This window comes from Camelus bactrianus, chromosome 26 (assembly GCF_048773025.1).
Source record: "Camelus bactrianus isolate YW-2024 breed Bactrian camel chromosome 26, ASM4877302v1, whole genome shotgun sequence".
NCBI classification, from domain to species: domain Eukaryota; kingdom Metazoa; phylum Chordata; class Mammalia; order Artiodactyla; family Camelidae; genus Camelus; species Camelus bactrianus.
The window spans coordinates 36,856,645-36,882,969 of record NC_133564.1 but is presented as its reverse complement, the minus strand read 5'-3'; the positions used below and the strand labels follow the sequence as shown (position 1 = coordinate 36,882,969).

Genomic DNA, 26,325 nt, shown 5'->3' with positions numbered 1-26,325 from the left:
TTTTCTCTTTTCAAAATATTTTCATTTTGGCACTGCTTTAGTTATGTTCCACACATTTTAATATTTTGTATTTTCTATTTTCATCCTGTTCGTGTAGTTTTCAGTTTCCCTGAACCTTCCTCTTTGATCCACAGATTATTCAGAAACATGTTGTTTAGTTTCCAAGTGTTTGGGGGAATTTTCTCATTACTCATCATTTGCTGATTTTTGGGTTAATTCCATTGTAGTCAGAAAGCATTGTCTGTATGGTTTCAGTTCTTTTAAAGTTGTTGAGATTTGTATTATGGTTAGTATTAGGTTTATTTTGGTCCCCTGTGCACTTGTAAACAATGTGCATTCTGCTTCTGTTGGGCGGAGTGCTCTCTTCATGTTGGTTAGACCCTGCAGGTTGATAGTATTGTTGAGTTCTGTATCATTGCTGAGTTCCCCTCTACTTGTGCAGTCAGTTACTGAGAGAAGGGATTGAAGTCTGCAGCTGTAACTGTGCACTCTTCTACTTCTCCTTTTGGTTTTTGTTTCATGTATTGTGCAGCACTCTTCTTTGGTACATACACATTTAGAATTGCTATGTCTTCTTGAGGGACTGACTTTTGTTCATTATTTAATATCCCTCTCTGTTAGTGGTAATTTTCTTTGCCATAAAGTTTACTTTTTCTGATAGCAATGTGTCCACTCATACTTTCTTTGATAAAAGTTTATGTCGAATATCTTTTTTCATCTTTCTAGTTTTAACTTACATATAGGCATAACTTGTAGATGTGGCGGTTTTGGTTCCAGACCACTGCAATAAAGCAAATATCACAAGAAAGCCAGTCATATGAAATTTTGGTTTCCTAGTCCATTTTAAAGTTATGTTTACACTGTGCTGTAGTCTGTTAAGTGTGCAATAGCACTATGTCTAAAGCAACAATGTATGTACCTTAATTTGAAACTAATTAATTGCTAAAAAATGCTAACCATCACCTGAGCCTTCAGTGAGTCATGGTAGTTACATCAAAGATCTTTGATCACAGATCTCCATAAAAAATATAATAATAATGAAACAGTTTGAAATGGTGTGAGAATTACCAAATGGTGACACAGAGACACAAAGTGAGTAAATGCTGTTGGAAATGTGGTGCTGATATTCTTGCTTGATGCTGAATTGCCACAAACCTTCAATTTGTAAAAAAAAAAAAAAGTGGTGTAGTAAAACAAGTGTGCTTGTATATTGTTAAATTTGAAGAGAGTTTCTTAGAGACAACATAGAGCTCAGTCATTCTGGTTTTTTTTTAATTGACTGTCTTTTAATTGGTGTGTTTAGACCACTTAGATTTATCGTGGTTATTGATTAGTACTTTTTCTGTTTGTTCTGTTTTTCATTTCTCTATTTTGTTTTACCTGACTTCCTGTGGATTACTTGAGCATGTTTTAGAACTTCATTTTGACTTATCTGTGGTGTTTTTGACTGCTTCTCTTTGTGTATCATTTCTTTTTTAATTGAAGTTGAGTCAGTTTACAATGTTGTGTCAGTTTCTGGTGTACAGCATAGTAGTTTAGTCATACAGATATATTATTTTCATTATAGGTTACTACAAGATATTGAATATAGTTCCCTGTGTTACACCTCTTTGTGTATCTTTTTAAGTGGTTACTGTAAATATTACATTATATACACATAACTTTTCTTAGTCTGCTTTTGTCAACACTTACCAGTTTGTTATAATAGTCTTGTATGTTTCCTCTTCACACACTGAGAAACACATAGGCATTATAATTTTTGCTTCAAGTACCAAACAAAATTTAGCAAACACAGTTGCAGTAGGAAACTGTAACTGTCCATATTTGTACTCTTTTTATTGTTCTTCCTTCCTTCCTGATGTTCCAGGATTCCTTCTTTTATAATTTCCTCCTTGTTTTATCCATTCTTTTAGAGTAGATATGTTGGTTAACAAATTCTGTTACTTTTGTTCATCTGAGTTTGACTTACTTTGCTATTAAAAAAAAATTATTGACACAACATTGTAAACTGTCTACACTTCAGTTAAAAATATATACTTAAAGTAAAAACATTTTCTTTTATTGAAGTACAGTCTATTTACAATGTTGTGTTACTTTCTGGTGTACCACAGAGTGATTCAACTTTATATATATAGGCCATTATGAGATACTGAATTTCCACGCTGTACAGGAGGACCTTGTTGCTTATCTATTTTATAGATAATAGTTAGTTGATTTGTTCTTCATTTTTGCTTAATACAGAATTCCAAGTGGGCAGTTCTCTGAACATTTGAAAAATACTTAACTTCCTTTTGGGCTCCCTGATTTCTGATGAGAAATTTGCTGGAGGCATTCAGAATTTTTTCTTTGGTCTTTAGTTTTAAGTATTTGACTATAATATGTCAGAGTGGATTTCTTTGTGTTAAGATCCTGTTTGGAGTTTGTTCAGTCTTAAATATTTAGGTTTGTTTATATTTATTTATTTATGCCAAATTTGGCAAAATTTTAGTCATTATTTCTTTGACTACTTTTCAAGCCCTACCTCTTTATCCTCTCTGGGATTCAGAATGTGTGAATGTCACATCCATTGATATTGAGCCCATATGTCCCTGAGGATCTGTTCATTTGTTTTTCAGTCTGTTATCTCTTTGTTTTTCAGATTGGGTAATTTCTATTGTCCTGTCCTCAAATTTAGTGATTTCTCTGTCCTTTTTTGCTGTTGAGCCCATGTATTGAGATTTTTATTTCAGGTATTATGTTTTTTGGTTCTAAATTTTCCATGTGGCCTTTTACCTTTGCTGTGACTTTGTGTTTCTTTCCTGACTTTTTGTTTGTTTGCTTTTCATTTGTTTCAGGTGTGTTTGTAGTTGCTCACTGAAGCATTCTGTGATGGCTTCTAATTTCTTGTTTGGTAATTGTTAACCTGTGTCATGCCAGGTAACATCTCTCGATCATCTTTTCTTATTTCAGTTGAGATGTTCCTGGTTCTTGCTATGGTGAGAGAATTTTTGTTATTCAATGCTGGACATTTTGGGTATTATATTATGAGATTCCAGATCTTATTTAAATATTATGTTTTAGTAAGTCATTTCTGTTATTGCTTCAGCAGGGAGAAGGGGATAATGCCAGTTAGGAATTGAAGTTCAGATTTTACTCTCAGCCTTTGTTGACACTCATTTGGGGACGAGCTCCATGTTACTGCTGATTGTGGACCAGAGTTTGGGCTTCCCCCCAAGGCCTCTGCAGGTACCATCTGGCTGGGATGGCAAGGGGTGCCCTGCTGTCATTGGTGGAATTCCTGATGTTCCACTTGGGCCTCCTGTCATAACCCCAACATGGAGGCAGTGTAGGGGAATGGAGGTCCTGTTTCCCCATGTGGTGTCTACACTGCAGGTGGGGGCTTGTTTTCCTGTAATGTTTGGCTGGAGTCAGGCAGTCACTGTGTAAGTTTTCTGTGTTTCCACTGCCCCTTCATCTCCTTTGGCTGGAGAAATCAGGCTTTCTGGGGACCTTTTTAGTTTGCTCCCTTCGGTGTTTCTGGGTTGTTGGCTTCCCTGGCACCTAGTGTGGGATACACTAGACAAAAAGAAAACTCAGGAAGTCACCACTGTGTACTTCCTCAGGTCCAGATCCATGGCCAGTCTGCCACATTCTCTTCACCTTTCAGCATTTCTTATGTTTCTTTCAAATATAAAGTCTAGGGAGTCTAGCCATACTTAGTGGGAGGAGCAGGGAAAAGTATGTTTATCCATCTTTCCAGAAGCAGAAGTCCAGATTTAATTAACTTTGAATGGGTAATACATTCATGTGACACACAACTTGAATGGTATAAAAAGAGATTACAGTGAAATTAACTTTCTCCCACCCACTTCCCCTCTTAGATGGCAACAGTGCTTCTGGTTACTTGTGCTTCCTTCTGAGGTAACTTTACAGACACCAGCAGAGGTACACAGATGCATTGTTACCCAGGTGGTGGCATACTGCATACACCATATCACATCCAGTTTTGTTTTTTTTTCTCATAACTCTCCATTTTAGTGAATCTTCTGGATTCATACAAGAAGACTGCTTCACCATTTTTCATGGCCTCATGCTGTTTCAGTGCATGGAGATGCCATGTGTATGTAACCACTTGCACTATTTAGGTGTTTGTCCTGTTACCTGATATATTTATTTTCCCTTCCATCTTAGTGTCTTCTGCACATTTCTTGTGTTTTCTGTGTACACCTGAGTCAGGGTCCTGTGTAAGCTGAAGTGTGTTGGAGACAGCTGCTGGTGACTTAATTTCATTCTATGATAAGTCATATGTATACTCCATAAGTATTTGGAGATACTCATTACAGCTGCTCTCCTAGACTTGGTTCTTCATCAAGTTCACAAGGGCTCTTTGGTCCACAGCTTGCTTTTCATAGGTGTCAACAAAAGCTTTGAGTATAAGCTCTATACACCCTTATTCACTTTCATGTGTTTAGGTGCTTCCACATAATAGTTAACAGAATTTATGTGCTTTGTTGTTGTTATTTCTAAGGGGCACTAAAACACAGGTCTACTATGATTTGGGGTCAGAGTACTTGTATCTACATTTTGGGAAAGATAAAATTTACTTTGTTATTATTTAAATTTTTGAGCGCAGTAGTTTCATTCTCACTAAATTAGCACTTTTTCTTTAGGGTGGTGATTTTTGCTTTTGAGTAGAAATATTGCCCACAAATTCTTGGTGGACTTGAGTAAAGTCATGAATTGAAGAACCTTTTTGCCTTTTTCTCATTATAGTCTTTCATGTTTACTTGGCAGTTTAATTCTAAGTCCATGCATAATTAAGTTTAATCTTGTACAGAGGATGGAGTCTGGAACTTGCACTGATAGACTGGACCTTGCATTGATAGACTGTGTGAGGATATTTTTTTTAATTTCAATTTTTTTATTTGATATTTCCAAATATATAAAACATCAAGATTCTTACACCAATTATCTCAAATGAGACCATACAAAGCAATTTTAAAGTGTATACAACAATCATTCCCCCCTTCAGTTTTGCTACTTTATACAACTATGTGATCGACAGAAAATTGAATGGCATGTGCCTAGTTGGAAAATTTCACCTGTTTACAAAAAAAAAAAAAAGGAAGAAGAAGAAAACTCAAAATCAAACATGTAGGATACCTGCTACTTTGTGTCTGCAAGTCCATTTACAAATATTTTTTTAATTTAGGAGGCACATGGGACTGAAAATTTTAGCTGCCCAGTTTTATCCAACTGCCTCACAGAAAGCAGCACAAATGACAGTCTGAACACTCTGTAAACTTTGATGGACTGAGAGATTAGACACTATTTGTTATCTGTAGTAGGTTCAATTGTTGAGACTGCAAATGTAGGCTTTTTTCTCTTAACAGAAATAAATCTCCTCAGGGCCTTTCCTCTAGTTTTGATGGACTGAGTTTAAGAATAGTGAAGAACCCCTGATGTGAAATTTAAATTGTAACAACTCTGAAGTATTCTGATGCATTATGCAAAATTTTGCTAGTTGCATAGGCCAAAGACAGGTTGTTTGCTAAATGGCACTGAAGAAAATCCTGACCCAAGTGTCACTACTAAGTCCAAATGTTACTGACCAAAGAAAATTACACAGCAATATTTATAGGCTCACCTTTAAGAAATGGTTGACATTAATACTGTACATATTTTACATGTCAAATACATAGTCCAGGAGTTTATAAAAGAAATTCATGCATAATTACCTCTAAGAATATCAATGTACAAGATACCCAGTCCCCCCCCAGCACTTGTGACATTTCAGGTGGACACAGTGTTATGTACAAAAACAATCCAGTTTCTCTGCTCTGTTAAGTATATAATTTAAAGAAACTTCAGAGATTGCTGAGGAAAAAAACTTAGTTCATTGAAGATTGATACAAAGTGTCAATCTGTTGGATTTTAAAATATTTCCTTTTTTAAAAAAACACCCAGAAAACATAATGTCTGTACAAAGAAAAATATAAAAATTCTGGATGATCATGTCTGATCACACTACATAATTTGAATGAAATGTCACTGGTTTAAAGTTTTTCTGTCTTACTCATTCTTTTGACAGCATTAATTTGGGGACTAATACTTGTATTTAGCTCAGCTGCTTTTATGGCACAAGAGCTCAGTTTCAAAATAGTGGCACTGATTTCCCTTATAACAGCACTATTTTTAGGAGCAATTATATTTTTAAAGGTTAACAATTTGTAGAACAAATGTCTAACTATGCTTATTCCTACCTTATACTCACCAGCTATGATGTTTACAGAAAGCTAACATCTACATAGAGAAGCATCTTTTACTTGCCCCATCTCATCTCTGACTTGATTGGGGAAGTACAGGCATTTCGGACTAGGTATTTGTGTGTTTTAGATGGGATTCTTGGATTTATGTGAATATAAAGATAAGACAAAATAATTCTTACTTCAGGTATGTTCCAATGCCCCAGTAGTTAGTTACATGATAAATAGTACCTACCTGCTCACCACCTATAAAATATGAGACATTCTAAGGCACCCTAAAAATCTAGGTCTGTAACAGCTGAACAAGAAGGTCATTTTACTCAATTGTGATTCAATCACCACTGACTGGCATTTAAGGTGTTCACTGGTAACCAGCAAGTTTAACTGAATAGATGTCACTAAATTCAAACTGAAAATGTATTTTTAAAAGAGGCAATTTACATAGAGGGAAATATGGTTCTTGTTTGTTCTGTGTAAAGAGAGATTATGAATAAAGGGAACTGGCAACTGAGTATCATAGTTCAAATTCCATGAATACAGGTTTTATGATAAGATATCTACTACATGCATTTTGCTTACAGTTAACTGCCTAAAAATCACCAGCTCCACAGAGTTAAACTTTGTGTTAAAGGACTATTGAGTTACAGGGGAACTGGCCATATCAGGTAGCTAGTGGCATAGTACCAGTTGTGAAAATTGAAATAAATGTGTTGACAAATGGATTAATTGAATATGTTAATGCTGTGAATGAGAAAACAATTCATGGGGATAATATACCCACAAGTAAGTTGATCTGACAAAAAGCACAGACTGACATCAAATGGATAAAAAATACTGGGAAAAAGTGAAAATGCCACCAAGATAACAAGGTGGGTGGGCTGGGTGGGAGAGCACATTAAAGGAACTTAAAAAATTTCACATGGCTTTGGCTTATTAAAATATTTTACACTATCTTTTTTGGTTTTTTAAAAAAAGAAGATTTGAAAGCACCTAAAAAACATGCAAATTGTTAAAAAAAAAATCCCACATGGCAAATTCAGACAGTTTGTAAACATCATTTGGATGTTTGCCAAAGAAAATAAAGAAGCCTCTGCCCATGAGATTGCACATGGTGGAAGAGGACCTTCCAACCCTGTCTATCTTATACTAGATGGCAGCCCAGAGGTTCTCTGTGCAGCAGCTACAAACAAGGTGTTACTATCTGGAAGGGAAGGGACTGTGGAATTTCCACTGATTGGCCATCAACCCAGCTTTAATTTTTCCAGACATTCTGCATGTACAGGCTTATGACACTGGAGGACTTTGATGTTATCCTTTACTTTGAACCACTCTGTCTTCCTTCCTTTATTAACAGAATCTTCCCAGTCTTCTAATATTTCAGTGACAGTAAGGACATAGACATATGTCCTGTGCTTTCTGTCTTGGTTCTCAAATTTGCCCAGGAGTCTGCCTGAGTTTCCTTTGACTCCAGCCTCTTGGTAAACCTCCCTCACGGCAGCACCAGCAGGCTCCTCCTGGGGGTCCGGTCCTCCTCCTGGGCCAGTCCACTGGTCTGGGACCGATGGCTGCCCACCAGCAGCACCTCGTCCTCCTGCTCGCTCCAGAAGCACAGGGACGCCGCCCGCTTCTTGAAGCCCTCACGGTCCTAGGTCCGTGGCCGGTGGGGCTTGGACCTCATCACAGAGGCGGGCTCTCGCTGCCTCCGCTCCTCCAGAGGCCGCCACCCTTCCAGGGAGTAGGGGCGAGGACGAGTAGGGACGCATGGCGGCGAGGCCGGTCAGTCCCGGAGCCGGCGGCCGCTCCAACACAGGGCGGGGCGCGAGCGCCAGTCCCTGCAGGCCGGGCGCCGCGGAGGGAGCGCGGCCTCCGCCCGGGCGTCTGCCGCTCTCCCCAGAGCCCGCCGCCCTCTCGCCCCGGCTCCCTCCCGCCGCTGCCGCCCAGGGCATAGCCGGGCGCGAGGAGCGAGGTGCGAGGCGTGAGGAGACGGCTGCAGGAGCTCCCGCAGGCCCGGCAGCAGCGCCGCGGCCGTGCGAGGTGTTCTAAGGTCGGCTGCGGGGCCTCTGACCTGCTGAGTGTGCACAGGTGACTCTGTGCGGTGTCTGTCAGTGTGCCGTTCGTGGCGGGGTCTGTGTTCGGGGACGGGTGTGTTTGTGTCTGCAATTGCCACAGTTGGTTCCGGCCCTCCATCCCTCCCCAGCCCCATTCTCAGCCTCGTGGTCCTGACATGCCCACTGCTTCTGCCCTGGATGCTTTCTCTGGGCTCCGCCCCCAGCATTTCCACATCACGCCTGCTGTCTTAGTCCTGAAGAAATCCTGTCCTTTGGATTTGTGCCACCTTCTGTAAGTTGAAATCTTCTGGACTAAGTGCGGCAGTGAGTTGGAGTCAGAAGAGGAGGTGAGCAAAGTGATTTCTGTCCTGTACCTCTTTTTTTTTTCACCTTTTCAAGCTATTGCTTCAAGATGCGTTTCTGAGGACAAGGATTAAAATTCACTCCCTTAGCTTTGTTGCTATTCTTCATTTCTAATACATTGGGAACTACAAATCATCTACTTTTAAAAATAGTTGTATATGTTTACTCATTTGTTTTGGAATAAATTTGATGAAGATGAGTTTATGGGAAAGCAAAGTGTGACCAGGGATTAGGAATTTAAATGGAAAATTGAATCTTCATGAAGCTTTCCACATTTCACTAGATGTTAAATTCTACAGTGAAGTTTCATATGATTATTAACTATAAGTATATTCCTAAATATCATGGTTAAACTGTTATTAAAATAATTTACCATAAAGCCATTAATATTTTTACATAATACAGTTGTTTGATTATTGAATTTTTCTTTTTGTCATCTATTAGTCAGCAACCTCTCAGTTTTTTCTTTTAGTGGTTTTGTAACAAGAATAAAAATATATTTTAAATCTATGTGACAGAGTTTTATTAAAATGACTTGAAATTGTATGAGCATTTTTCAGTTTACTTTCTTCTTTCACATTATATTTTTAATTTTGTCTCCTTCTACATTGTATTTTAAAATTTGGAACCGATTGATATGTGCTTTTCACTTCACTATCATGAGGGATGTTTTTTCAGATGAAACTGAAAAATTTAGTAATTCATCTTTTGTCAGTATTAAAAGCAGACCAGATAAGTTCCTTTGTGCAGCTCTAAAAATAATACCAGAACATAAGAAAGGTTTCTGTATTACTTTATGTGCTCTGTGATAGCATCTCTTCTGAGAGCACATTCAACTCCAAATAAGACCCTGACATTGAAAATTTACTTGTACATACACAGGGGCTATATTATGCTTCCTTGATCCTTGAAATGAGTATGGATGCTGACAGAAATCTTTGTGCTGTTCTCCCTAAGGTATTGCCAACAGAGAGTCAGCAAATGTGGTTGACCAAGCCCAGAGGAGGGTGCTAAGGGGAGTTGATGACCTGGACTTTTTCATAGGGGATGAAGCCATAGATAAACCCACATATGCCACAAAGGTAAACTCCCCAACGGGATTTTCGCTTCTGTAAGTGTATCACCAAGACCAGAGCAGTAGGATGAATAATGCAAAATGGTAGATTTTATAGCAATTGTATTTGTGAGCTGTGTATTTTATTCTTGTGTTGGAAAAGAGGTTTTGTTGTTGTTGGTTTTGAATGGGATATTTTTCAAAATTGAAGTATAGTTGATTTACAGTGTTGAGCTAGTTGAACAAGGCATTTTTCATGTGGGGAATCAAGTGAATTTACAAAACCCAAAATGCAGGATTGACTCTGGGAATGCTGGGCTTCATGTGAGAGCAAGACCTGCTTCTGTGGAAAATTGCAGGTTGACTCATTAATCTGTCAGATGTAAAAGTGCTTGATTAATTAAAAAGAAGCACTAAAATTGTTTAACTAGGTATTTGTTCTAAAAACCTCCAAACTCCAAATGGAATGGTATGGTGGATTAGCTGTACTTTTCCATCTGTTACTCCACTGTTAAGATGATACTTTGTACTTAGAGATATGAAGTAGAATATAAACAATAATATAACTTAATATTTCTGGTAAAGTGCCTGTTATTTCTTTACATAAATTAACATTCACCCAGTGCAAAGGACCTGTTTTCTCTAATAACTCAGTCTCTTCTGGGCCAGTGCTTTTAAACTGTTGCTCTTACTGACATGGACTGAAGCTTGACATAGTTTGATTTCTCTTGCTGTAGTGGCCAATAAGACATGGTATAATTGAAGACTGAGATCTAATGGCGAGGTTCATGGAACAAGTGATTTTTAATTTTCCCTGAGCTGAACCAGAGTGCCATCACTTTTTGATGGTGAGTAACTGGGACTGAGAGAAGAGCCATGTGGATTGTGGGTTGCTTAGATTTGAAACCCAGGATATTCTTCCCTGGGGAGTTTTTAATTCTGACTAAAGCTCTTTGTATGAGTTGGAGTGCTTTTTGGGCAAATAACAAGAAGGCTCAACCAAAATGTCCAAAACCAAATAGGGCTTATTATCCCAGAAAACAGGATGCCAGAGTCAGGCCACTCAGGGCTGGTTACTTGAGCAGCTCAGAGATGGAGGTGAGAACCCAGCCTAATTCACCTGTTTGGCCTCTTGTGCTGGTTCCCCTCAGGCCCCAGGGTGGCTGCCCGAGATCCTGTACTGACTCTTGGTGTAATTACTTTCAGAGTTTTAGAATTAAGACTCCCTTCCTCAGAAACCTTCCTGGCAGATTTGCCCTGTCTGTCTGTGCCCAGTGTGGGCCCTAGAGGGGAACAAAATTACTTCGGTACATTTTGATGAGTCAAGATTCTCTCCTGTTGCTGGTGAGGGCACCACGTCTCATTACCTGGCCCCAAGAGGTAAGCACCTAAACCGGCCTCCAGCAGCAAGGAATGAGGAGGCAGGAAGGGGTTTGGGTAGGAAACCACGTGTGTAGTTAGGTGTCCTCATGAAATAACTGGATGGCTCTGACTTTTGCTTCTTACAGCAGAGGGAGCTGAGTCAAGGTGCTGTTTTGCCAAGGTTTAAATCTCACTCTAACACTGAGCTGAGTTATGGGCCCTGATATTGTGGATGTAATTGACCTTGTTCAGGTGAAATAAAACAATACAGAGAAATGAAGAGAAGTATCTCTTGGTTGTGGAGTCTGTTTTCATTGTTCTATGTTCTTTTTAAGTTAAAATTAATTACATGTATAAAACACTTACTTTAAAGGGAGCAATTGCATGTAACATAAGCTGCATATTAAAACCTACATAATTTAGCTTTGGATTTTTTCCATGCTAGTGCATTGTCAAATGGTCCCTGATCCAATTATATAACTCTTTCTAATGTTAAATATGGAATATTCTTTGGAATTATCTGGCTTAAAATATATGAAGTACAAGGCTGTTAAAGTAGTTAGTGGAATCTATATATTTAGTGTCTATTAAATCAAGTCCTTGAAAGTGCTCTGATCTTTTTTTTTTGGCTGTGTCTTCACAACTAGGAATTGCCACTTCCAAGTACTGTGTTTTACAGGCCACTGTGTATTTTCTCTCCTGTGTATCTACGATGGTTTATGTAAAATACATGGAGCCAGGATACTGACAGTATGTCTGAGTGGCTTTGTCTTTACAGCCAAAACAAATTACACACTCCCACCTGTCATGATTGGCTTGTTCCCACCTCTAGTACTTTACATAACTACATTGTGGTAGGACTCCAGGCATGGGCCTGGGGCCCAGCTTCCTCTCTCTGCCTGCCCCATCCTGCTCTGCTCAGAGGGAGTCAGAGTCTTAGGCCTGTGGAGCAAATGCAACCACCAGGACACAGCCCACAGGAAATTTTTCCTACCAGAAATTTTTCTGCTCTAGCTGGCATATACAGCGCAGTACAATAAAACCAATTGCTGGGAAGGAATTGGAGGTGTTTGGTATGAATATGGAAAGGCATAAGTCCTTTGCCAAAAATGAGTATCTGAAGTGAATGTTCAAAAATAATCAAGTTTATTACATTAAACACAAGAAAATATTCTGTTACCTGTATTTTACTTTGAAGTTATCAGGTGGGCTTGCTGCATGATGTGACAGACGAAGTTATGAGAAGTGTGGGTGTCTCTCAGGCTTATGTCCTTTGTCATCAGTTAATGGGATAATTAAAGGGGAGTGAAGCAGGTAAAGGGATTTGTGGCCACATCCAGAAATTCATTGAAGACATTTACTGAGCCACTACATCAGCTAATGGCTTCTTGGTGTAAAATAGTCTAAAAGTTTTAAATTAAAGTTGCCTCAGTAGCCTATGAAATTGTCCCTTCTGACTGCCATGACAGACGTCTGCACATCCATGGTGGGAATGAGCTCAGTACGGCTCATGATTTTCAAGAAGTTTCAGAGACGCAACTCATGTTGGTCTTGTGGACTGAGCAGAGAGCAAATGGGAACCACACTTCTTTCTCTAATACTGAATTGCCCAGAGTTCAAAACAGAATCATATATTTTAAAGAACTGCAGTGCTCTGGAGGGGAAATTGAATTGTAACTGTAGAGGAGATTTGCAAACTTTTTTGAATATGAATCAGGGGAGGAAGAGCAAGCAGCAGTGCTGCCCAAGGATGCTGGGAACCAGGAGCTCTGCCATCCACCCGAAAGCAGGAAAGATGTGTGTCCCAGATCAGGGATGGAGAATCACCCTTCCTTCATCCTTTTGTTCCACTCAAGTAGCCTGTGAGCTGCCCACCCACATTGGCAAGGGCAGGTCTCCTTACTCAGTCTACTGCATGCTAAGTTCTACCAGAGACACCCTCTCAGACACACCCCAGAAAGAATGGTATACCAGCTCTCGGGGTATCACTTAGCCAAGTCAAGCTGATACATGAAATTCACCATGACATGTGATTTGTCCTGGCTTACCACAGTAACTCCCTTCCTGGTTCATGATGGTGGCTCAGACCTGCTCTGTCCAGTACACTAGAACTGGCCAGTGTGGAACTGGACTTACTTGGCATTGCTGAGTCTGTTACTGCTGACCCGTGTGCTTCCCATTTTCAGTATATTGTCATCTTGGTTTCTACTTGCCCTTCCTTGAGGATTTATGTTTTTAAAAATGTTTCTTTACTGCAGTTATGGAGAGGTTTGGGACTGGAGCAATATTAGTTGCATGTGTTCAGTTTGCTTTCTTTATCCAGAAATATGGATTGATTTTTATAGTACTGACTAATTATTAATTTTTGAATTAATACTTGATGATATTTTACCATTATTATGAATAAAAATGCTTATGTAACTTGCATTCATGTGAAGTTTTAATCATATGCTTCAGCATTTAAAAAATAAGAAAAAACTTGATATCTCCAATTTAGATCTTGTTATATATAAATAATGGTTTTTGGAAGGTTTTATTTAAATTAGTCATCTAAAGGAACAATTACTGGTGGTAAACAGGAGAAAAGGAGGATTGAGGAAAACATAGACTTATGATTATGGTTCTGAGAACCCAGAAGAATGTGCCTTTAATAATGCTGAATTTGATTCAGGAACCAGGAGAACCTAATTTTATTGTAAACTTTCTCTTAATGGAAGTGTAGATTTTAATGTAAATTCTTCACAGATAGTGAATTGCTTGGCAGCAAGTACTAAAGTGTAAAAATCAGTGATTTAAGAAAGTTAAAGTTTTTATTTTTCTTAAAGACATTTGTAGTAGGGAGGGCAGTGCTGGTATGTCAGCTTCCTGGTGTCATTAGGGAATCTATGTGCTCTAGTATATCTATGTGCTCCCATTAACATAAATATTAACATTTAGAATATGGCTTCCATTCTAAGATTGCCTTAGATCACAAGTTAGCTACTGCACCTCCAGTCATCACCTCCATATTTTAGGAAAGAAGGGGCTAAGAGCAGAAGTGGGCCTACTACATGAGTCTACCTTCAACCTTGTAAGGAGCTTTCTAAGAAGACACATCCAACAAGCTTTGCTTTTTATTGGCCAGAATTTAGCCATCCCTGTCCATCAGGAAGTCTGGGAAATGCTGTTTTCTGGGCCTGTGATTTATCAGTGGTATGTCATTAAGGCAGAAGGCAGAATAGATACTGGATACAGAAATTGCAGTGCCTGCCATAATGATGTGACTACAGGTATGAAAACAGTGGCAGAACAAGAATTCAGCTGTCTTCACAACTGTGGTTGGATATGGAAAGTGTTGTCCACATTACAGAGCCAACAGGCTAGGGAAAATCCACACCAGGATGTGCTGCAGCTTCTGCCCTGGGCTGATGTCTTTTTTCTGTTAGCTTCTCTGCCTGTGGAGAAATAAACCAGGAAGTTGTACTGGGAGTTTCTGTGGCCTTCATACACAGGCTGTAATCCAGGGTTTCACAACTCTTGTAAAGTTTTGTTTTTTTTTCTTATTATAGAACTATAAGAGTGATTTAGAAAATTTGGAAGATGCTCGTGGGACTTTTCACACTCCTGTCCCATTAACATAAATATTAACATTTAGTATAGCTACATTTAATCTTTTCACTCATGTTTTTATATGATTTTGAATTCAATATTGTGTCCTCCATCCCTCTCCCCCCATTTTCTTGTGTGGTTTTCATAATCCTCATTTAAATGGCCATACAATCATGTATTCAGTGGATGTTTCCTATCTGTTTAGCAGCCCAACTATTTTTAGATGTTTACTTTTGTTTCCAATTTCTTGGTTTTGTAAGAAATAATATAAAGTAATCTTTGCACAGTTTTTTTCTGTATTTAGAGCATTTTTATATTAAGAATTTAAAAATTATATATATATATATATATATATATATATATATATATATATAATTTGGGGGTCCAGATGTGTTAATAATTTTGAATCTCTGATATACCATTTCACACTGAAATCTTCAATCTACAAGAAGCCACATTATTTGAACTCTTAGGATTGATTAATATCATTTTTGATTATTTGACTTTTTAATTTGCATTTTGAATAACTTTGACTTTAAACTTTTTTTCATGTATTTATTAGTTGTATTTTCTCCTTTGTGAATTGCCTATTCATGTCCTGGGTTTTGTATATATCAGTGTTTTATTGCTTTTATTGTTGCTATGATTTCTTTGAACTTTTTTTTACTTAAATTTTTCTTTTGTGATAAAATGTACATACCATAAAATATACCATTTTAACCATTTCTGAATGTACACTTTGGTGAGTTGAGTACATTGACATTGTTGTGCAGCCATCACCAACATCCATCTCAGGATCTTCTTCATCTTCCAAACTGAAACTGTCCCCATTAAAGAATAACTCTCTTTCCCCCTCTCCCGGCCCTAGCCCCCACCATAACCCCTCTGTCTTTATGACTGTAACTATTCTGGGTCCTCATATAAGTGGAATCATCCAGTATTAGTCCTTTCATGACTGGCTTATTTCACTTGGTATAAGGCCTTCAGAGTTCAGCCACATTGTAGCACAAGTCAGAATTTCCTTCCTTTTTTAAGGCTGAATAATATTCTGTTGTATGTATGACCACAATCTGTTTATGGTGTGAACTCTTTCATATAACAGATAAGAAGTTTTTGTCATAAGCAGATACTTTTTTCTCACTTGATTTTTTTGTAGGTTATATTTTTGAACATCTGTAATTGTAAATTTTTATGTAAGTAAACCTATTTTCCTTTGATGTTTATATATATTTTTCAATCATCTGGGATTTATTTGGAACATCACTTGACACTGAATTTAAACCCAGGGAGAATCCAGAGCCAGGGTTAATCTACTTCTTGTTGGATTGTCTTCTATAGTCTCACTTTTGTTTTAAACCAGGCAGGCAGGAAATATTCCCTGACTATGCTCCCACTTTGCATACCTTTCTAGCCTTCCTCTCTTCATCCTAATCCCCCCTCTAATAAGTTTAAATGTTATGTTTATAAAGTTAACTTATTAAGATGCTTGGATTCCTCTTCAAGGTAAGAGATGACTGTAGGTCTCTGGAGTTAATACATGCAATTTCTTCTGGTCTAAGATATATTGTTGATATTACAGTTGATTGTTGATATATTCAGCACTTGCTAAGTGCCCAGCCCTCTCCCCTCCAAGTATTTGCATGAATTCACTCACTTATTTAATCCCACAGACAATTGTGAGGTAGATAGTTATTAGGCCTATTTTTCAGGTTGATATGAGGTGCCAAAAGGAGACATATTGTAACCTAAATATTGGAATCTGTAGCTATTCTTCATGTGCTTTAAATGAAAGAAAACTAAAAAAAAAAAATCTGAATAGTATTCACTAACACAGTGCTAAATGTGTACTGGGAACTTTAAGGTATTAACTAATTTGATCTCAGCCCCTTGAGGTAGGCACATTAAAATAAGTAGTGTGTTATTGAGTGACTTTTAGATCTTTTACTTACAATCTACTTTTGATGACTTTATTATTTCTTGTCTATGTCTTAAGATTGCTTTCTCTCTCCCATTCAGGGAGTGTATTGATTCTAATTCGAGTAATTGAAACTTACTTGGGGCATGATGTTTGAGCTTTGTATAAGACAGGGGTATAAACAAAAGCCCCCAGCTAGTTGATAACCAGATTTGATTATTTGCTTGAAGAGATAGCATACACACAGCACAGAATTCAAAGGATGCAGAAGGATTTCCAGTGCAAGAGTGTCTCCTTCCCACCTCTGTGTTGCCTTCCATATCCCCTTCCTGGAGGAAACCACCTTTACTGGTGCTTAACCAGCAATAATTTTGTGCAGGCACATGGATTATACATAAACTTGTTTCACAAAATGGTAACAAATTACACATACTATTGTATATTTTGATTTTTACTTTAAACATTTTAGAAATTATAATTTAAAATATATGAAATTTACCCCCTTAACACATTTTTAAATTTATCACTTGGTAATGTTACCCACATTCACATTGTGGTGTAACAGGCCTCTAGAACTTTTCCATCTTGCAAGATTGAACCTTCGTGCCCATAAACAGCTCCTCATTTCTTTCCCTCATACATCTTGTTTTTTTAAAAAATGTTGTAGGTACAGAAGTGTATTTAAGAATGTGCATGTATGGAGAGACCTCTTTTCATGTGGCAAGTTTATAGTAGAGATTGTTTCATATCTGCAGACACACTGCCCATCCTTTTTAATTGCTGCAAAATGTTGCATTTTATGGATGTGGCCTAATCTGTGTAATCAGTTCCTAGTGATGTGCAGTTACGCTGTTTCTGATCTTGGAAGCTGTGTTGAATGTGAACCTCTCTGAGGCACCTTATTTTAGATGTCCCTTGGCTGGACAGTGGGATTTGATTTTGTCTCATAGTCTTAGCCCAGAGACTTTCTCTTCAGTAGGTGAGTTTCTCACTGGTACACACTGATGATTTTAGTAATAATAATGCACTTTCACTGAGTACATTCCCCATGCCAGGTGCTGCCATGAGCACTTTGTTTAGACTCCTGTGAGGTCAGTACTAATTATGTGTGGAGAGAGGAAATCACTTTCCAAGCTTGGTAAAATTGAAGGTGGGGTGTGGCTGGGCTGACTGGACTTGGAGCTCTCCCATTGACCGTGCTGAAATGGCCTGGGCTGTGTGGCAGGTGTCTGTGGACCCAGCTGCTTTACTGGGCGCTGTGCTTTTTGGTTTTAACGTGTTTTATTTATGTATGGATATTTTAAAACCCAGGCTTGGTTTTCTCTTTGGTTTCTATTGGGTGCATATTCGTTCTGATAATTGGTATCTTTTAAAACATATTTTAACATAACTGTACTTTTGTATAATATATTTACCTGTATTTGTTTAGGGATGATTGCTTCCTGCTGTGTTTAGTGACCAAGTTGGTACATTTCCACATTTCTTACCTCCTCATCCTTTCTTCTATCACCTGCTTTTGATTGTTTATGTTAGTGAACTTACTCTGATATTTATGTTTATAACTTTATGTTTACTGATGTCTCTGCTGCTCTACCAATAAAACAATATCTTTTGATTTCATGACACAAGGGTATCAGTGTCTTTATATTTTTCTCCTTTCCATCTGTGCCTGCCAACTTGATACTATTTCTGCTGTTTTAATTTATAATATTTACCTTCTGTTAGCTATAGCTATAGATTCTCCTAGAAAAGAAAAGTATTTATCCCTACATCTTAAATGGACTACTTGCTCACTGTAAGTCTTTGGCTGTACTTTAGGCATTCTTATTATTTGGCTAAAGCTTATTGTCTGATGGTTAATTCATGAAGGGTTCATAGAAACCAAATTCTCTCAAGTTGTTGTATGTTTAAAGGCATTTTGTTTTTGCAACAGTCTTGATTGGCATGTGGCCAGGTGTAGAATTCTGGGGTCGTATTTTCCTGCTGGAAGAGTCTGTAAGTGTGGCCCTGTGTGTCCCAGTGTCCTACATGTAGCTGTGCCAATGGCTGAGACAGGCTGCCTATTTCCTGCTTTAAGAATATGTTGCTCTGCTCAATAAGCCTAACAAAACATCACAGGCTGAGTGGCTTCAATAACAGACATTTGTTTTCTCACAGTTCTGGGGGCTTTAGGTCTAAGATCAAGGTGCCATCATGGTTGATTTATGGTGATATCTCCCTTCCTGGCTTGCAGATGGTCTCCTTCTCATCGGGTCATTGTGTGGCTTTTCCTCTGTGTGTGAGTGAGAGAGAGCTCTCTGGTGCCTCTGCCTTTTCCTGCAGAGATGTTAGTGCTGTCCTGTGACCTCACTGACCCTGGATTACCCCCCAAGGGGCTTCATCTCCAAACACAGTCACCTGAGGGTTGCAGCTTCAGCATAAGAGTTTTGGGACACACAGCCCAGTATATAACAAAGGTTAATGTGGATTTATTTATTTATTTTTTTGTCAAAAAGCCCAGATATTTTTTTCTTTCTTTCTTTTTTTTTTTTTCTTTACAGCTTAAATATGTGATGTAAATCCATATTTATTGACATGGACAAATGTTCACAACATATTGCTGAATGACAAAAAGCAGGTTCATTAATTTTTATCTTTCTGTAATCCTGTTAATTTCCTATAAGTTATTATTTTAAATAGACATTTCAAAAAATTCAGATATCTATGTCATGATTTTCATCTGCTTTATTTTTATATTTTCCTGGATACATGTTTTTTATCTTCCATTTATTTTTCCTATTTTCTCCCTCCCATCTCTTTTTCTATGAGTGTTTTTATATGGTGTTTGGCTGATCTTTTTGTGTTCTTTCCTCATCTTTGAGTGAGGGGAGCTCTTCCTGAACTGGCTGTGTGTGAGAGTTTAGGCTGGGTGGCGGGCAGCATCTGGGTGAAACAGCTTCTGCCCTGGGCTTGTCTTTCTCACAGCTGATGGTGGAGGTGTTCAATCCCACCTTTCTGCCTGTGGTCTGAGGGCAGGGGCCTGGGGAGCAAGGGTCCTGCATCTGTGCAGCTCAGACTGCTCTGGTTCCAAGCAAGGGCTCTCTGCTTTTGCTCTTCTCTGGAGAACTGGCTATTGCCTGGTGTCTGGAGTCACTGGTCTTCACTTTCCATGTCCTCACTCATCTGGTCTCGATGGGGTTGTTATTGCCCTTGGCAGCTCAATGCACATCTCTTCAGATTCACGGTGTTTGGGTGTTCTGTTATCCGAGGTGGAGTTTCCTTTTCTGTAACTTGTTCTTGTTTTGGGGGGGATTAGTAAGAGCAGAAGTGTTTAGAGAGGCTTTGCTCTCTCAAAGATTATAAACCCCACAGCCAAAATATCTTTAATCAATCAGTCTAGGTGTACACTGTCTGTCAAATTAGGGAGTTGTACAGCATCTTAATGAACATGCTTTTAGATTAACTTTTTGTGGTTCTGATGTAATTACATGAAATTTGGGTGAACACTAAATATAGTGAATGTTTTCTTACAGACAGAACCTCCCCTGAATACACCAGAAAATAGAGAATATCTTGCAGAAATTATGTTTGAATTATATAATGTACTAGGACTCTACATTTCAGTTCAGGTAAGGACAAGTGACTTTCATGATTCCCAAGTGACCTTAGTTGTCTAATATGGAAGAAATGTTGATTCTAGAGGCCTCGGTAAGTTTGTGTTGTGTGGTTTCCTTTCCCATTCACTCAAGTGCACACGAACACGTCCCATTCAGTTCCAAACTCAAACACTGTACAGAGTAAGTTCTGTGATTTTTGTTTTTACTGCTGGTGTAATTTGTCCAGCTTATGTCTGTTTGCATGCATTCAAATCTAAGGTACCATCAGGGAGACAAGATAAAGATGTAGGTGTGGTTCTTTGGCTTCTTTTACTTCTGAACATAAAAAAGAAAACATACTATAGAATCTGTTTTTTAAAAAAAAGAAAAGAAAACAAATGCCTTTCAAGGGTTGCCCCTTGTGGATCTGAGCTCCTGTGGATCCATGAGTTTGCAGAACTTCCCCTGGAGCTGCTTGGTTTTTTTTTGGGGGGGGGGTTGTTGGTTTTAGGTGTAATGTATCTGTCACTCTATATAAGGGGATTGACTGAAATTTGGGGGAATAAATGATAAAATTGTTTCCAAAATGTTTCCTGCATTTTCTATTTCCTTAAGGTAGGAAAAAAGAGGAGGAGTTGCATAGATGATTAACTTGGAAAATTCCACATGCTGTGTCCACTGTGTGCTGATTCTCAGTACACAGCAGCATTGTAAAGGCTTTGAGAATGCCTGCATTAGAGAACTCTGTTTACTCCACCACTTCCAAATTTAACCAGAAATATTTCCTCTCCCCTAAGCTGTTTCTGTTCCATGGACTAGGAGACACTTTAGGAAACACTGGACCAGTGGTTCTCAAAGTGGTCTGTGCAGCAAGGTCTCCTCAAAAGGGTTTTTCAAAGTACACATTCTCAGAATTTATATCAGACCATGGGTTTCCAGCCTCAGCAATTTGGATCAGACAGTCATTGGGGGAGAGGTGGGTACTGAGCTGTGTGTTATGGGATGTCTAGCAGCATCTCTGGTTTTGACCCACCAGGGGAAGCACCACCACCAGCCTCCTCTCCCCCAAATGTGACAGCAAGAAATGGTACCATATGTTGCCAGGTGCTCCTTGGGGGCAAAATTGCCCCTGGTTGAGAACAACCATCCTGGTCCTGCCAGATGAGAATTTCTGGGTGACAGGCCCAGTATTTTGTCTTTCTAAAGTCTCCACAAGTAGTCTTATTGCAACCCATCTGTGGACCCACACTGGAAACCAGAGGATTAGAAATTAAAACCTCCTGATTCCACAATAAAATTCCTTTCTCACTGGCTTTTCTTTTCAAAGCATTGATTTATCTTACTGAGAAGTTGATTCCTCCAGATTAAGTGCACCAAATTTACATGTTAGTTGTCCACTTTGGAATTCGGATTTGGGAGGAAGATTGAAGGTAGGGAATGGAAAGTTCATTCAGACTCAGTAAGAAAGAAAGGGCTTATTGCTCAAACCTGAGGACAGGCTGGTGGAACACTTGAGAAAGTCCCCATGCTGATGGTCTCTGTGGCTTTTGTGCAGGCAGGCCTGGCCTTAGGTGTGTACTGGACATCATGACAAGTTGGTGAATACACATTAACAGGAATCATCATTGACAGTAGGGACGGGGTCACTCATGCTATCCCAGTGGTCAACAGGGCACCCAGTTCTGCTCTTTCTGTGGGCCTAACCTGATTTGAGGTGAAGGAAGCAGTGAAAGGAAAAAACCTTTCTGTTAATTAAAACACCACTTTTGAAGACATACCTGTATTTAGCAAAGGTAACAAGAGTCTTTAAACCCAGATATGTGAGAAAGTGGAAGATGCCCAGTTTCTTTGGCACTGGCAGTTGGAAATTTGTGGTAGCAGTTATTGCAGTCAGGTGCAGTCTGTTGTCCCCGCGCTCTGCTTGGCCCTGGTGTCACTTTGCCAGGAGGGTCTTCCTGGCTTTCATTCTGAACTGTTATCTGGAAATCAGTGGGTGTGTTGCATGGCCATTTGGACGGTGAATCTGTGTTCTGTGACAAGATCGGGCTGGAGAGGATTGCTTCTTGTTTTTTAAAAATTATTTAAGAGCCAAGAAGGGGAGATTGTTCACCTTGACTTGCAGGATGCTTTGCAATGTCACTTTTCGGTTCTAACTTTCAAAATATTACAGAAGTGATTCCTAATTCAGGCTTCAAGAGACTATATATATTTGTCCAATGGACTAGTTAAATGAATTATTTAAAGTTTGGTTTTTGTTTGTTTGTTTGTTTTTTTGAAAATTAATTGAAGCTATCTGGAGGCAGTTACAGTGGGAAGTCAGACCTGCCGTTTCTCCAACAGGTCCCTTCTTGGAGGCAACCCCTGATACTGATGTTTGTTATTTTGTGTATTACAATTATCTTTTGAGTGAATATAGGTTTATGTGTGTATATGTTAAGCTCCTTTTAAAAATGCAATAAATAAATCACTATGCTATACACTGGAAACTAACACAACTTTGTAAATCAACTGAGACTTAAATTTAAAAATGTAAACTAGGGTTTTTAAAAACAATTCATTTACTTCAATTAAAAAATAATCACTGTTTTATTTCAGGACGTTGCAGGGATGATGTACTAATATGATGGTGCTTTAATTCCTCAAAGTTCAGAAATCACTGCAGGGGGAGGCTGACATGTCTGCGGTCAGGAGGAAAAAACTAAATCCTTCCCCTCTGTCCTCACACCCTGCCAGTGTTCCCTTTGCCCTGGGGTGAGGAGAGGCAGGAAGCCTGCAGAGCGTGCTCTGTGCTCACATCCCCTTCAGCCAGTCTCAGAAAACTTCCCCCTCGTGGGTGTGAGGTGTGTTGGTGCCACCTGCTGTGTGGTCCTACCTGGCTCCTCTCTGAGGTCATATCCTCAGAGGTCAGTGCAGGCCAAGGTCAGGGCCAGTGCCTGTGGGCCTGCTTCCTGTCCTCCCCTGTGCATCTAAACCAAGTTTCCCACTGCACGCAGGCCTACAGAGAAAGTTGTTGTTCAAATTTTTCTCTGTTTCTTAGTGCAGTTTTTTCCCCCAATTATAAAAATTATTTATTGTACGAAATTTAGATAAAATGGAGAAATGTAAAGAAGAAAATAGAGTGACCCACAAACCTGCCCAGAGGACTGTGCCACACTTTTTTGGTATAGCCTTCTGAGCTATTTTTCTTAGACACATGATCATATTTTAAACACAATTGGGATACCCTCCATCTGATTTAATGTTCTAATTGTACAATGTGCTCCTGAAGTTGTGTTTTGCATATTGATTTATCCCTGATGTGTTTTTATGGTTAAATACTCTGTGGAAAAATATTTAGTAACAACCTAACAGCCCATCATGTGGGTATAGCACAATTCACTTACTTGTTTTCCTATTGTTGGCTGTGGGTTATTTTAATATATTTAATCTGTGATGAAGCTGATACTTACTTAATATGGATTGAATTAATTTTAGAAAATTTTATATGTAATGTATTGAGTATAGAAATCGTGAATAGTTTCTGTTTGTGAGAGCTACTGTTCTTATGAATTTAAGTTTTTGATTTTAATAATATGTACATATCTTTTATCTTGATCTTAAATATTTTACAATTGGCTTGGACACCTGAGAAAGGCTACACACTCTCTCACTTCTAGAAGTTGGGCACCTCAGAAGGCATAAGAGGAATTCAGTCACCTGTTCTTGCAACTTCACTGGTAACTGTCTGTGCTTGTACTCGGTGGAACTGATACATCTGTCAGATGGATGAGGATTTGCTCCAGCCTTCTGTCTCCATGAGTGTGTGACAAGCAGCCAGTGCCATCAGGGAGCTCAGAGTGCCTCCTCTACCTGGTGCAGTTGGGGACATTGTCCACTCTGCCCAGCTGCTCCCACCAGCATGAGCTGGATCTTCCCAACCTGTGGCCTGAATGTTGAGTGGCACCCTGGTGGGCTGGTGAGGCCCTGGGGTCACACAGCAGCTCCTGGCCCTGTCCTGCTGGTGATGGCTGACAGCCTGGTCACTGGCCCGGGAGGGCAGCTGGGTGAGCAGATCCAAACTCCCCCCAGCATGGATATCACATAGCATAGGGTTGAGGGGAACCTGCCAGACTGTTCCTTCCTACCAAGTGCAGCTCTTTCTAGAGTGAGCAGATCGGTTATTGAGTCCTTAATGCATGCCTAAACCATGCTGTGTGCTTGACCCACTGCCTGTCACTAGGTCCCTTCTGTGCACCCACTCGCCCCATATGATGGGTGAAGGTGCCAAGACTGAAACATATGTGTTAACAGGTGTGGCCATGGTTACTCTGCCCACAGATATGGAACCAGGATCTGAGTCCAGGTTGTTACACTCTAAGTCCTGCATGCTAACCAGATTGTTGACTTTTAAATGCAAGCCAATTTGTAGTTGGTTTAAAAATTAATAGTTAAACGGCAAAAATGTATGTGACAATGAATATATATATGTTCATGTATAACTGAAAAAATTGTGCTCTACACTGGAATTTGACACAACATTGTAAAATGCCTATAAATCAATAAAAATATTTATAAAATTAATAGTTAAAACTTTTTCCTTTTTGTTAGAGGAACAAAGTAAAATGATCCATTGTTCAGACAGACAGCAGCATTTTGGAAATTAACTACCTTCTGTGGTTTTCTCTTCACATTCCTAATGGAAAGGCCACTTTGGTTGCTTACAGATCATCTCAGGTTCTCCTAATGGAATTGCATGCATGGTCATTTTATCCCCCCACCCCCAGTCCTGAGCTTTGCACAGAGTGGGGATTCAGTAAATGCTTGCATTGCCAGGGCAGGTGGGGGCAGGAGTCTAAATTAGAGTCCAGGGAGGGCTTCCCTCCTGAGGTTACTCACATGGTGTTTTGCCTCTTTGTCTCTGGAAGGTTAGGTAATTGGAAGCTGCATCAAACATATCCCTATTGCAGGTAGAGATATTATGTATTTCATTCAACAGCTGCCAAGGGACAGGGAGGTGGGAATCCCTCCTGAGCAACCACTGGAGACTACAAAGGCCATTAATGTAAAAAAAGATGGGAAATGGGCCAGTTTGGGGGTGAGAGAGAAATGGTGTTTGCACATTTCCCCTTGTGGCTGCCACCCCTGCTCCCATCATGTCTTCCCTCCCCTCCCCATGAATGTGGGTATCCATCTGCTTACCACTTGAATTAAGGGGCTGAAAGCTCAGCCTCTTCTCTGAACATGGATGCTTGTGGAGGTTCCAGCTGTAAATGAGAGCAGCTTGATAACTGGTATTGAGCATCCTGTGTAGTATGATGTCATATAATTGGAGCCTGATTAGACAGAACCTTCAATTAGCCAATGTGTCTTGCACCTCTCCCTCCAGGCTTCATTTCCCAAGTAAGGAGCAGACAGCAGCAGCAGTGACTGTGAGGAATCCTGTGCAGTCAGCCAGAATTCAAACTCATTTCCAGCTCTTGCTATGTTTGGTTCTGTACCCTGAGAATTATCATTCAGAGGGATGCTGTTCGAGGGTGAATCATTGAACAGAGTCCACCTGTGCTTTCTAGACTCCGTTACCATGCTGGAGGAGTTACAGGATGCTCTAAAATTAAATCAGTAAGATTCGGAGGAAAATGGCTCATTGGTCCTTATTTAAAATGCCCACTTGTCTCATCCATCAGTTTGGTCTTTGTGTCACTCTGTAGGTAGCAGTTGACAGACCCCTTTCGAAACAATTTTCTTTTCAGGTTGCAAAATCAGGACAAATTACTGTTTCATTTTTGTTTTGTTTTAGTCAAAATGAAGAGATTCTTAGTAATACAAGGATAATTATTATATAAAGAGCTAAGATTTTGTTTTTGGAGAAGAATTTAAGCATGGAGGTGACATGTGACATTGAACACACAGTTTCTGAGCTGCAGGGGAGTTTAAGGGAGGTTAGCCTCCCCCCTTTGCACCCAGTAACAGGCTTGTTGAAGGAAATGTAGTGTCTGGGGGGAGTCCTACATTTTGCACGACACTCTTGGTGGATGCAGAGGAATTTTTAGGACAGGGTGCACTGGTGTGGGACAGGGCTACTGTGAGTAGGGTGGCCAAGTGACTGGGTGTGCCCAGGACTAGAGTTTCCTGGGCTGGGTCACCTCAGATCTTGGGTGTGTGGTCCTGGGCAGCCCATGGGAGTCAATACTTTCCC

At 39.4% G+C, this 26,325-nt stretch overlaps 1 long non-coding RNA gene and 1 pseudogene across 1 annotated transcript; one reads left to right on the top strand and one right to left on the bottom strand.

The window, feature by feature from the left end:
* Window positions 1-7,152: 7,152 nt before the first annotated feature.
* LOC141575115 (diphosphoinositol polyphosphate phosphohydrolase 2 pseudogene) lies at window positions 7,153-7,923 on the bottom strand (annotated as a pseudogene).
* Window positions 7,924-19,996: 12,073 nt separating this feature from the next.
* Window positions 19,997-24,710, top strand: LOC141575076 (uncharacterized). The gene is made up of 2 exons (XR_012502372.1): window positions 19,997-20,183; window positions 23,784-24,710. It is a non-coding gene; the product is annotated as an uncharacterized LOC141575076 (long non-coding RNA).
* The last annotated feature ends 1,615 nt before the right edge of the window (window positions 24,711-26,325 follow it).